The sequence below is a fragment of the Triturus cristatus genome, chromosome 1_1 (genome assembly GCF_964204655.1).
Source record: "Triturus cristatus chromosome 1_1, aTriCri1.1, whole genome shotgun sequence".
Taxonomy (NCBI): domain Eukaryota; kingdom Metazoa; phylum Chordata; class Amphibia; order Caudata; family Salamandridae; genus Triturus; species Triturus cristatus.
The window spans coordinates 946398285-946409756 of NC_140579.1; positions in this window are offsets into that span (position 1 = coordinate 946398285).

An 11472-nucleotide genomic window follows, 5' to 3' on the forward strand; every position below is an offset into this window, starting at 1 on the left:
GGGTTCAGGATAGTGCAATGGTGTTTGTGTAGTGTAGGATGTAGTGTTTTAGGGTTAAGGGTAGTGCAGTGGTGTTTGTGTAGTGTAGGGTGTTGTGCTGAGGGTAGTGTTTTAGGGTTTAGGGTGGAGCAATGGTGTTTGGGTAGTGTTGGGGGTACTGCCGGGGGTAGTGTTTTAGTGTTTAGGGTAGTGCAGTGGTGTTTGTGTAGTGTAGGGGTCATGTTGGGGGTAGATTTAGGGTGTAGGGTAGCGCAGAGGTGTTTGTGTAGTGTGGGGGGTCATGCTGGGATGAGCGTTTTAGGGTTTAGGTTAGCGCAGTGGTGTTTGGGTAGTGTAGGGGGTCATGCTGGGGGTAGATTAGGGTTTACGGTAGCACAGTGGTGTTTGGGTAGTGGAGGGAGTCGTACTGGGGTGGCGTTTAAGGGTTTAGTGTAACGCAGAGGTGTTTGGGTAGTGTAGGCGGTCTTGCTGGGGGTAGTGTTTTAGGGTTTAGGGTAGCGCAGTGGTGTTTGTGTAGTGCAGGGGGTCGTGCTGGGGATAGTGTTTTAGTGTTTAGGGTAGTGCAGTGGTGTTTGTGTGGTGTAGGAGTTCGTGCTGAGGGTAGTGTTTTAGGGTTTAGGGTAGTGCAGTGGTGTTTGAGTAGTGTAGGGGGTTGTGCTGGGGTAGATTTAGGGTTTAGGGTAGTGCAGTGGTGTTTGTTTACTGTAGGGGATCGTGCTGGGGGTAGTGTTTTAGGGCTTAGGGTATTGCAGTCATGTTTGTGTAATGTAGGGGGTTGTGCTAGGGGTAGCATTTTAGGATTTAGGGTAGTACGGTGCTGTTTGTGTAGTGTGTGGGGTCATGCTGGAGGTAGTGTTTTAGGGTTTAGGGTAGCGCAGTGGTGTTTGTGTAGTGTAGGGGGTGTGTTTTAGGGTTTAGGGTAGTGCAGTGGTGTTTGTGTAGTGCAGGGGGTCGTGCTGGGGGTAGTGTTTTTGGGTTTAGCATATCGCAGTGGTGTTTGGGTAGTGTAGGGGGTCATGTTGGGGGTAGAGTTTTAGGGTTTAGAGTAGCGCATTGGTGTTTGTGTAGTGTAGGGGGTCCTGCTGGGGATAGTGTTTTAGGGTTTAGGGTAGGGAAGTGGTGTTTTGGTAGTGTAGGGGGTCGTGCTGGGGGAAGTGTTTTTGGGTTTAGCATATCGCAGTGGTGTTTGGGTAGTGTAGGGGGTCGTGTTGGGGGTAGTGTTTTAGGGTTTAGGGTAGCGCAGTGGTGTTTGTGTAGTGTAGGGTGTCCTGCTGGGGGTAGTGTTATAGAGTTTAGGGTAGCACAGTGGTGTTTGTGTAGTGTAGGGGGTCTGCTGGCGGTAGTGTTTTAGGGTTTAGGGTAGCGCAGTGGTGTTTGGGTAGTGTAGAGGGTAGAGCATGGGGTAGTGCTTTATGGTTTAGGTTAGTGCAGTGGTGTTTGCGTATTGTAGGGGGTCGTTCTGGGAAAGTTTTTTATGGTTTTGGGTAGCACAGTGGTGTTTGGGTAGTGTTGGTGGTCGTGCTAGGGGTAATGTTTTAGGGTTTAGGGTAGTGCAGTGGTGTTTGTGTAGTGTAGGGGATGTGTTTTAGGGTTTAGGGTAGTGCAGTGGTATTTGTGTAGTGCAGGGGTGTAGTGTAGGGTGTAGTGTTTTAGGGTTAAGGGTAGTGCGGTGGTGATTTTGTAGTGTAGGTGGTCGTACTGGGTGGAGTGTTTTAGGGTTTAGGCTAGTGCAATGGTGTTTGGGTAGTGTAGGGGGTACTGCCGGGGGTACTGTTTTAATGTTTAGGGTAATGCAGTGGTGTTTGAGTAGTATAGGGGTTCGTGCTGTGGGTAGTGTTTTAGGGTTTAGGGTAGTGCAGTGGTGTTTGTGTAGTGAATGGGGTTGTGCTGGGTGTTGATTTAGGGTTTAAGGCAGTGTGGTGGTGTTCGTGTAGTGTAGGGGGTTGTGGTGGAGGTAGTGTTTTAGGGTTTAGGGTAGTGCAGATGTGTCTGTTTACTGTAGGGGGTCGTGCTGGGGGTAGTGTTTTAGGGTTTAGGGTATTGCAGTGGTGTTTGTGTAATGTAGGGGTTCGTGCTATGGGTAGCGTTTTAGGATTTAGGGTAGTGCAGTGCTGTTTGTGTAGTGTGGGGTTCATGCTGGGGGTAGAGTTTTAGGGTTTAGGGTAGCGCAGTGGTGTTTGGGTAGTGTAGGGGGTCGTGCTGGAGGTAGTGTTTTAGGGTTTAGGGTAGCACAGTGGTGTTTCTGTAGTGTAGGGTGTAGTGTTTTAGGGTTAAGGGTAGTGCAGTGGTGTTTGTGTAGTGTAGGGGTTCGTGCCGGGGCTAGCGGTTTAGGGTAGCGCAGTGGTGTTTGTGTAGTGTAGGGGGTCGTGCTGGAGGTGGTGTTTTAGGGTTTAGAGTAGCGCAGTGGTGTTTCTGTAGTGTAGGGTGTAGTGTTTTAGGGTTAAGGGTAGTGCAGTGGTGTTTGTGTAGTGTAGGGGTCCGTACCGGGGCTAGCGGTTTAGGGTAGCGCAGTGGTGTTTGTGTAGTGTAGGGGGTAGTGCTGAGGTAGGGATTTAGGGTTTAGAGTAGCGCAGTGGTGTTTCTGTAGTGTAGGCGGTCATGCTGGCGGTAGTGTTTTAGGGTTTAGGGTTTCACTGTGGTGTTTGTGTAGTGAATGGGGTTGTGCTGGGTGTTGATTTAGGGTTTAGGGCAGTGTGGTGGTGTTCGTGTAGTGCAGGGGGTTGTTGTGGAGGTAGTGTTTTAGGGTTTAGGGTAGTGCAGATGTGTCTGTTTACTGTAGGGGGTCGTGCTGGGGGTAGTGTTTTAGGGTTTAGGGTATTGCAGTGGTGTTTGTGTAATGTAGGGGTTCGTGCTATGGGTAGCGTTTTAGGATTAGGGTAGTGCAGTGCTGTTTGTGTAGTGTGGGGGGTCATGCTGGGGGTAGAGTTTGAGGGTTTAGGGTAGCGCAGTGGTGTTTGGGTAGTGTAGGGATCATGCTGGGAGTAGATTTAGGGTTTAGTGTAGCGCAGTGGTGTTTGGGTAGTGTAGGGAGTCGTGCTGGGGTAGCGTTTAAGGGTTTAGGGTAGGGTAGTGGTGTTTGTGTAGTATAGGGGGTCGTGCTGGGGGTAGTGTTTTAGGATTTAGGGTAGGGCAGTGGTGTTTGTATAGTGTAGGGGGTCATGCTGGGGGCAGTGATTTAGGGTTTTAGGTTAGAGCAGTGGTGTTTGTGTAGTGTAGGGGGTCGTAGTGGGTGTAGTGTTTTAGGGTTTAGTGTGGGCAGTGGTGTTTGTGTGGTGTAGGGTGTAGTGTTTTAGGGTTTAGGGTAGCGCAGTGGTGTTTGTGTAGTGTAGGGGGTCGTGCTGGGGGTAGTGTTTTAGGGTTTAGGGTAGCGCAGTGGTGTTTGTGTAGTGTAGGGGGTCGTGCTGGGGGTGGTGTTTTAGGGTTTAGGGTAGTGCAATGGTATTTGGGTAGTGTAAGGGGTACTGCCGGGGATAGTGTTTTAGTGTTCAGGGTAGTGCAGTGGTGTTTGTGTAGTGTAGGGGTTCGTGCTGGGGGTAGCGTTTAGGGTTTAGGGTAGTGCAGTGGTGTTTGTGTAGTGTAAGGGGTTGTGCTGGGGTTAGATTTAGGGTTTAGGGTAGTGCAGTGGTGTTCGTGTAGTGTAGGGGGTCGTGGTGGAAGTAGTGTTTTAGTGTTTAGGGTAGTGCAGATGTGTTTGTTTACTGTAGGGGGTCGGGCTAGGGGTAGTGTTTTAGGGTTTAGGGTATTGCTGTGGTGTTTGTGTAATGTAGGGGGTCATGCTAGGGGTAGCGCTTTAGGATTTTGGGTAGTGCAGTGCTGTTTGTGTAGTGTGGGGGGTCGTGCTGGGGGTAGATTTTGGGTTTAGGAAAGCGCAGTGGTGTTTGGGTAGTGTAGGGAGTCGTGCTGGGGTAGCGTTTAAGGGTTTATTGTAGCGCAGTGGTGTTTGAGCAGTGTAGGGGGTCGTGCTGGGGTAGTGCTTTAGGGTAGCACAGTGGTGTTTGGGTAGTGTAGGGGGTCATGCTGGGGTTAGTGTTTTAGGGTTTAGGGTAGCACAGTGGTGTTTGGGTAGTGTAGGGGGTCATGCTAGGGGTATTGTTTTAGGGTTTAGGGTAGTGCAGTGGTGTTTGTGTAGTGTAGGGGGTAGTGTTTTACGGTTTAGGGTAATGCAGTGGTGTTTGTGTAGTGCAGGGGGGCGTGCTGGGGGTAGTGTTTTAGGGTTTAGGGTAGCGCAGTGGTGTTTGTGTAGTGTAGGGTGTTGTGTTTTAGGGTTAAGGGTAGTGCGGTGGTGTTTTTGTATTGTAGGGGGTCGTGCTGGGTATAGTGTTTTAGGGTTTAGGGTGGAGCAATGGTGTTTGGGTAGTGTAGGGGGTACTGCCGGGGGTAGTGTTTTAATTTTTAGGGTAGTGTAGTGGTGTTTGTGTATTGTAGGGGTTCGTGCTGGGGTAATGTTTTCGGGTTCAGGATAGTGCAATGGTGTTTGTGTAGTGTAGGATGTAGTGTTTTAGGGTTAAGGGTAGTGCAGTGGTGTTTGTGTAGTGTAGGGTGTTGTGCTGAGGGTAGTGTTTTAGGGTTTAGGGTGGAGCAATGGTGTTTGGGTAGTGTTGGGGGTACTGCCGGGGGTAGTGTTTTAGTGTTTAGGGTAGTGCAGTGGTGTTTGTGTAGTGTAGGGGTCATGTTGGGGGTAGATTTAGGGTGTAGGGTAGCGCAGAGGTGTTTGTGTAGTGTGGGGGGTCATGCTGGGATGAGCGTTTTAGGGTTTAGGTTAGCGCAGTGGTGTTTGGGTAGTGTAGGGGGTCATGCTGGGGGTAGATTAGGGTTTACGGTAGCACAGTGGTGTTTGGGTAGTGGAGGGAGTCGTACTGGGGTGGCGTTTAAGGGTTTAGTGTAACGCAGAGGTGTTTGGGTAGTGTAGGGGGTCTTGCTGGGGGTAGTGTTTTAGGGTTTAGGGTAGCGCAGTGGTGTTTGTGTAGTGCAGGGGGTCGTGCTGGGGATAGTGTTTTAGTGTTTAGGGTAGTGCAGTGGTGTTTGTGTGGTGTAGGAGTTCGTGCTGAGGGTAGTGTTTTAGGGTTTAGGGTAGTGCAGTGGTGTTTGAGTAGTGTAGGGGGTTGTGCTGGGGTAGATTTAGGGTTTAGGGTAGTGCAGTGGTGTTTGTGTAGAGTAGGGGGTCATGGTGGAGGTAGAGTTTTCGGGTTTAGGGTAGTGCAGATGTGTTTGTTTACTGTAGGGGATCGTGCTGGGGGTAGTGTTTTAGGGCTTAGGGTATTGCAGTCATGTTTGTGTAATGTAGGGGGTTGTGCTAGGGGTAGCATTTTAGGATTTAGGGTAGTACGGTGCTGTTTGTGTAGTGTGTGGGGTCATGCTGGAGGTAGTGTTTTAGGGTTTAGGGTAGCGCAGTGGTGTTTGTGTAGTGTAGGGGGTGTGTTTTAGGGTTTAGGGTAGTGCAGTGGTGTTTGTGTAGTGCAGGGGGTCGTGCTGGGGGTAGTGTTTTTGGGTTTAGCATATCGCAGTGGTGTTTGGGTAGTGTAGGGGGTCATGTTGGGGGTAGAGTTTTAGGGTTTAGAGTAGCGCATTGGTGTTTGTGTAGTGTAGGGGGTCCTGCTGGGGATAGTGTTTTAGGGTTTAGGGTAGGGAAGTGGTGTTTTGGTAGTGTAGGGGGTCGTGCTGGGGGAAGTGTTTTTGGGTTTAGCATATCGCAGTGGTGTTTGGGTAGTGTAGGGGGTCGTGTTGGGGGTAGTGTTTTAGGGTTTAGGGTAGCGCAGTGGTGTTTGTGTAGTGTAGGGTGTCCTGCTGGGGGTAGTGTTATAGAGTTTAGGGTAGCACAGTGGTGTTTGTGTAGTGTAGGGGGTCTGCTGGCGGTAGTGTTTTAGGGTTTAGGGTAGCGCAGTGGTGTTTGGGTAGTGTAGAGGGTAGAGCTAGGGGTAGTGCTTTATGGTTTAGGTTAGTGCAGTGGTGTTTGCGTATTGTAGGGGGTTGTTCTGGGAAAGTTTTTTATGGTTTTGGGTAGCACAGTGGTGTTTGGGTAGTGTAGGTGGTCGTGCTAGGGGTAATGTTTTAGGGTTTAGGGTAGTGCAGTGGTGTTTGTGTAGTGTAGGGGATGTGTTTTAGGGTTTAGGGTAGTGCAGTGGTATTTGTGTAGTGCAGGGGTGTAGTGTAGGGTGTAGTGTTTTAGGGTTAAGGGTAGTGCGGTGGTAATTTTGTAGTGTAGGTGGTCGTACTGGGTGGAGTGTTTTAGGGTTTAGGCTAGTGCAATGGTGTTTGGGTAGTGTAGGGGGTACTGCCGGGGGTACTGTTTTAATGTTTAGGGTAATGCAGTGGTGTTTGAGTAGTATAGGGGTTCGTGCTGTGGGTAGTGTTTTAGGGTTTATGGTAGGTCAGTGGTGTTTGTGTAGTGTAGGATGTAGTGTTTTTGGGTTAAGGGTAGTGAGGTGGTGTTTGTGTAGTGTAGGGTGTCGTGCTGGGGGTAGTGTTTTAGGGTTTAGGGTAGGGCAGTGGTGTTTGGGTAGTGTAGGGAGTCGTGCTGGGGTAGCGTTTAAGGGTTTAGGGTAGGGCAGTGGTGTTTGTGTAGTGTAGGGGGTCGTGCTGGGGTAGTGTTTAAGGGTTTAGGGTAGCACAGTGGTGTTTGTGTAGTGTAGGGGGTCATGCTGGGGGTAGTGATTTAGGGTTTAGGTTAGCGCAGTGGTGTTTGTGTAGTGTAGGGGGTCGTACTGGGTGTAGTGTTTTAGGGTTTAGTGTGGGCAGTGGTGTTTGTGTGGTGAAGGGTGTAGTGTTTTAGGGTTTAGGGTAGCCCAGTGGTGTTTGTGTAGTGTAGGGGGTCGTGCTGGGGGTAGTGTTTTAGCGTTTAGGGTGGAGCAATGGTGTTTGGGTAGTGTCGGGGGTACTGCCGGGGGTAGTGTTTTAGTGTTTAGGGTAGTGCAGTGGTGTTTGTGTAGTGTAGGGGGTCATGTTGGGGGTAGATTTAGGGTGTAGGGTAGCGCAGTGGTGTTTGTGTAGTGTGGGGGGTCATGCTAAGGTGAGCGTTTTAGGGTTTAGGTTAGCGCAGTGGTGTTTGGGTAGTGTAGGGGGTCATGCTGGGGGTAGATTTAGGGTTTAGGGTAGCACAGTGGTGTTTGGGTAGTGTAGGGGGTCATGCTGGGGGTAGATTAGGGTTTACGGTAGCACAGTGGTGTTTGGGTAGTGTAGGGTGTATTGTTTTAGGGTGAAGGGTAGTGCAGTGGTGTTTGTGTAGTGTAGGGGGTCGTGCTGGGGGTAGGGTTTTAGGGTTTAGGGTAGTGCAATGGTATTTGGGTAGTGTAGGGGGTACTGCTGGGTGTAGTGTCTTAGTGTTCAGGGTAGTGCAGTGGTGTTTGTGTAGTGTAGGGGTTCGTGCTGGGGGTAATGTTTAGGGTTTAGGGTAGTGCAGTGGTGTTTGTGTAGTGTAAGGGGTTGTGCTGGGGTTAGATTTAGGGTTTAGGGTAGTGCAGTGGTGTTAGTGTAGTGTAGGGGGTCGTGGTGGAGGTAGTGTTTTAGTGTTTAGGGTAGTGAAGATGTGTTTGTTTACTGTAGGGGTCGTTCTGGGGTAGTGTTTCAGGGTTTAGGGTATTGCTGTGGTGTTTGTGTAATGTAGGGGGTAGTGCTAGGGGTAGCGCTTTAGGATTTAGGGTAGTGCGGTGCTGTTTGTGTAGTGTGTGGGGTCATGCTGGAGGTAGTGTTTTAGGGTTTAGGGTAGCGCAGTAGTGTTTCTGAGGTGTAGGCGGTCATGCTGGCGGTAGTGTTTTAGGGTTTAGGGTTTAGGATTTCGCTGTGGTGTTTGTGTAGTGTAGGGGGTTGTGCTGGGGGTAGTGTTTTAGGGTTTAGGGTAGTGCAGTGGTGTTTGTGTAGGGTAGGAGGTCATGCTGGGGGTAGTGTTTTAGGGATAAGGGTAGCGCAGTGGTGTTTGTGTAGTGTAGGGTGTAGTGTTTTAGGGTTTAGGGTAGTGCAGTGGTGTTTGTGTAGTATAGGGGGTCGTGATGGGTGTAGTGTTTTAGGGTTTAGGGTAGTGCTGTGGTGTTTGTGTAGTGTAGGGGGTTCTGCTTGAGGTAGTTTGTTAGTGTTTAGGGTAACGTAGTGGTGTTTGTGTAGTGTAGGGGGTCGTGCTGGGGTAGTGTTCTAGGGTACTGCAGTGGTGTTTGTGTAGTGTAGGTGTAGGTGTAGGAAGGTGGATATCTGACTATGGTTACCCCCAACTTTTTGCCTAGTGTCTAGCTGGTTTTTCGACTTAGTTGGCCTGAGATCCTGCCATTCAGGGTCTCAGGCTGTCTGCTCTCTCTTTAAAATGGACTCCATGTACCCTAGGTACATTCCCAATTGGTAAGGATCACCTTATTGGACCCTGTACAGTGTACCCTAGGTACCCAGGGCATAGGTGTACCCTAGGCCTCCCAGGGGCTGCAGCATGTATTATTCCACCCCTGGTCTGGCCTTCCAATCAGACACAACTTTCTGATCATTCAGCTGGGGCAAGGTCGTGTAATCACCCCTTGCTTAGATATAGTATACCTATATCTACCCTTTAAATAGACACATGTGTACCTATCAGCCACCCCTATGGCAGGCCTTAACAATCCTGGAGGCAGAGTGCTTGGTAACATGTGAGATGGTGCTCTAGCATGAGCTGAGCCTGTCTGTAGCTTTCGGAACCATGTCCTTATAGCTGTTCTATGATATAGCCTACCATATACTCTTAAAGTACCTTATAATCTTAAACGGTTATGGTAACTATGGTTTGGCTTTATCAAATCATGTCGTGTAAGGTGTCTAACACTTTGGAATAATACCCCCATACCATTTCTGGTGATGAGGATATTATTCCCCCCTTCTAGAGGGAGATACATGTTCAAATCCTACTTTGCTGTTTAACTCTAACCAAAGCCTCAGCATCACAAAATGGATGCTGCTGCCACAGACACGAGTCTGACCTCCTGCTGCTGGGAGTGATCCCGGCAAGGGAGGCTTGGACAATAGGTTTCCTGCCTTGGGAGGTGCGGGCACCACCCCAGACAGGCCTTAGTGTATTGGGGCAGGGAGGGATGAAAGGAAAGAGACATGCCTGGGGCACACAAGGTGTCCCATGCATAGTCCAGTTCAAACCGGTGCTGGGGCAGACCAGCCCCAGTCCTGGCGCGAAACTGGACAAAGGGAAGGGGGTGTAACCACCCCCCTCCCAGGTTCCACCCATAAGGCGTGACCAAGCAGGCAACCCAGCCCCCCAGATTAGTATAAGAGTGGTAGCTGGGCCCCAGGAGATTAGATTATCCTGAACCTGCAACTTGAACAGAAACTCTGGACCTTCGACATTCGACGAAAGAAGAAGACTGAAGAATCTCCCTTGTGGCCAAGGAGTGGCTACCCTGTGCAAACAGGCACCATCAAGAGACTACCCTTTGCTTTGCTGAAGTTCTACGAGGGACCGACTGCAGAGCCCGACCAGAGCCTTGACTTCCAGACTTCTCCGACCCTGATCCACATCCACAGCCGAGCTGAGATCCGTGGAGGCGACGAGAGACGTGGGACCGGCTACCTGGGAAAAGTGGCGAGTATCTTCCAGCGCAGCTTCTGAGGCACCCTCGAAGTTGTGCACCGGGGATTGAGAAGCCCCAACCCCAAGCACCATCTGCACCGAAGATCAGCCCCCCACACTCCACGAGTCCTGCGTGGGGCCCTTCTGCATTTTCCTGCTTGCCGCGTCTGTCCAGTTGCTTGCCCGTTGGCTAGCGGCCTTTGTGACAACACACCCTGAAATCTTCACTGCTGGTTTGGCTCCTCCAGACTGGCTCCCGCTTCCTTGCAAAAGAGAAGCACCCCAGACCTTCCTGGTCTGCACCAGAAGCAAGTCCTCCGTTCTTCGTGGGTTCTGCTTGCCAAGGCTTGGTAAGTCCTAGTTCGACTTCGACGCCGCCGACAGCAAGAGCCTTCGTGGGACAGCTCGCCTCCTGGTCCTGGTCGTCCTCGACATCTCCTGGTACCCGTGGCTGCAGCGACAAGCTTCACCTTTCACCTGCAATCTTCACGACATCGCCTGGTTCCTTCCTGGTTCCACGTGGTCACTGGCTAGTGACCTTGACTCTGTCCCTTCTGCTTGCAGGTATCCTCTCTTCTTGATCCCAGCCTTGGGATCCACCGGACACTCTTCACTGACTGCCTGTCAGCAACTTTCCTTCAGGCATCCATAGAAGTCCACGACGAAACCCGACGCAAGTTCAGACCTATGCACCCGCAGCCCGTGGGCTAGGTAACTTGGGTACTTCGGTGCTCACGAGGGTAGTGACTATCCTAGGGTCTAGTTTCCGAGTCTCGACTCTCTAGCTGCTTCAGAAGTGTCCTTAAACTGTTAATTTCTAACTGCTAGTAATTCTATCGACTTTTACGCATTGCGCGTGAGTGTTTCCACTCTGCACCTGAATCCCGTGGGCCTCCCACTTCCTAACTGTTGCTAGTGTAGTGTAGCCCCAGCGATTCCCTAGGCCTAGGCCTATCCTATTTCCGTGACAGTGGTCCTTATACCACTTCTTTATTATATGGTTTGCGTGGCCCCTAGGGCCTAACTGTATTACTTACCTGTGTGACTTAATGTATGCTTAAATAAGACTGTGTTGCACTTACCTCTAATCTCATAAAGAGTGCTGAGGGTTTGACTAGAATAAATACACTTTATTTTATATATACATCTGTGGTGGTGTCCTTTCATTTGGTATTCAAGGGATTATATATGGTATCACAGCTGGCTTCACATGCCATTCAGAGTTTAGCCTAAGACTGCTCTTGTCCATGCTACCACTAGGATAGCTGGTCTATAAGGTTGACTTTACAACCAATCACCATGAGGGTTGTTTGGACTGATCTAAGGTGTACACTAGAACTAGTGACATCATACATCAGGCCAACTTCTCACATTGGTGAGTAGCGGTTGGGATCTGAGCTTGCTGTTGTAATACCATTGTAATCTTGAAATACTAAATTGAAAGATCACACAGATATTGTTTAGGTACATATAACATAGATTATAATACTTAAGTCCTACTGGACTTAGTTGTTGTAGGTTGAAGGGAGTAACACACCCTGACTACAACTACTAGAGAGGTTTAGTAGAAACAACTAGTGTAGGTAGGTGCACACACCACACCCTCACTAGAATCATGTCCCTGAATGGAGATCACACTGATACTCCCTCAGGAGAGGAGAATCCTACACAGATTCCCTCTAGATATGATGCATTCACTTTCCAGGAGATGAGACAATTGTGTACCTCCAGGAGATTAAAACAGTGTTCCAACCCTACCCTTAGAGAGCTAGTGGAGCTTCTGGAGGCCTATGATGCTGAAAGAGCTGCCAAGTATGGTGCCATAGCTGTAGATAAGGGCCTCCCCTCCACAGAAGAGACCCCTGACTTAACTGATACAGATGAGTTAGAAGAGACCTCAGAGGAGGAGGGAGGTAGCAAGACCCCAGTCAGAAGACTTA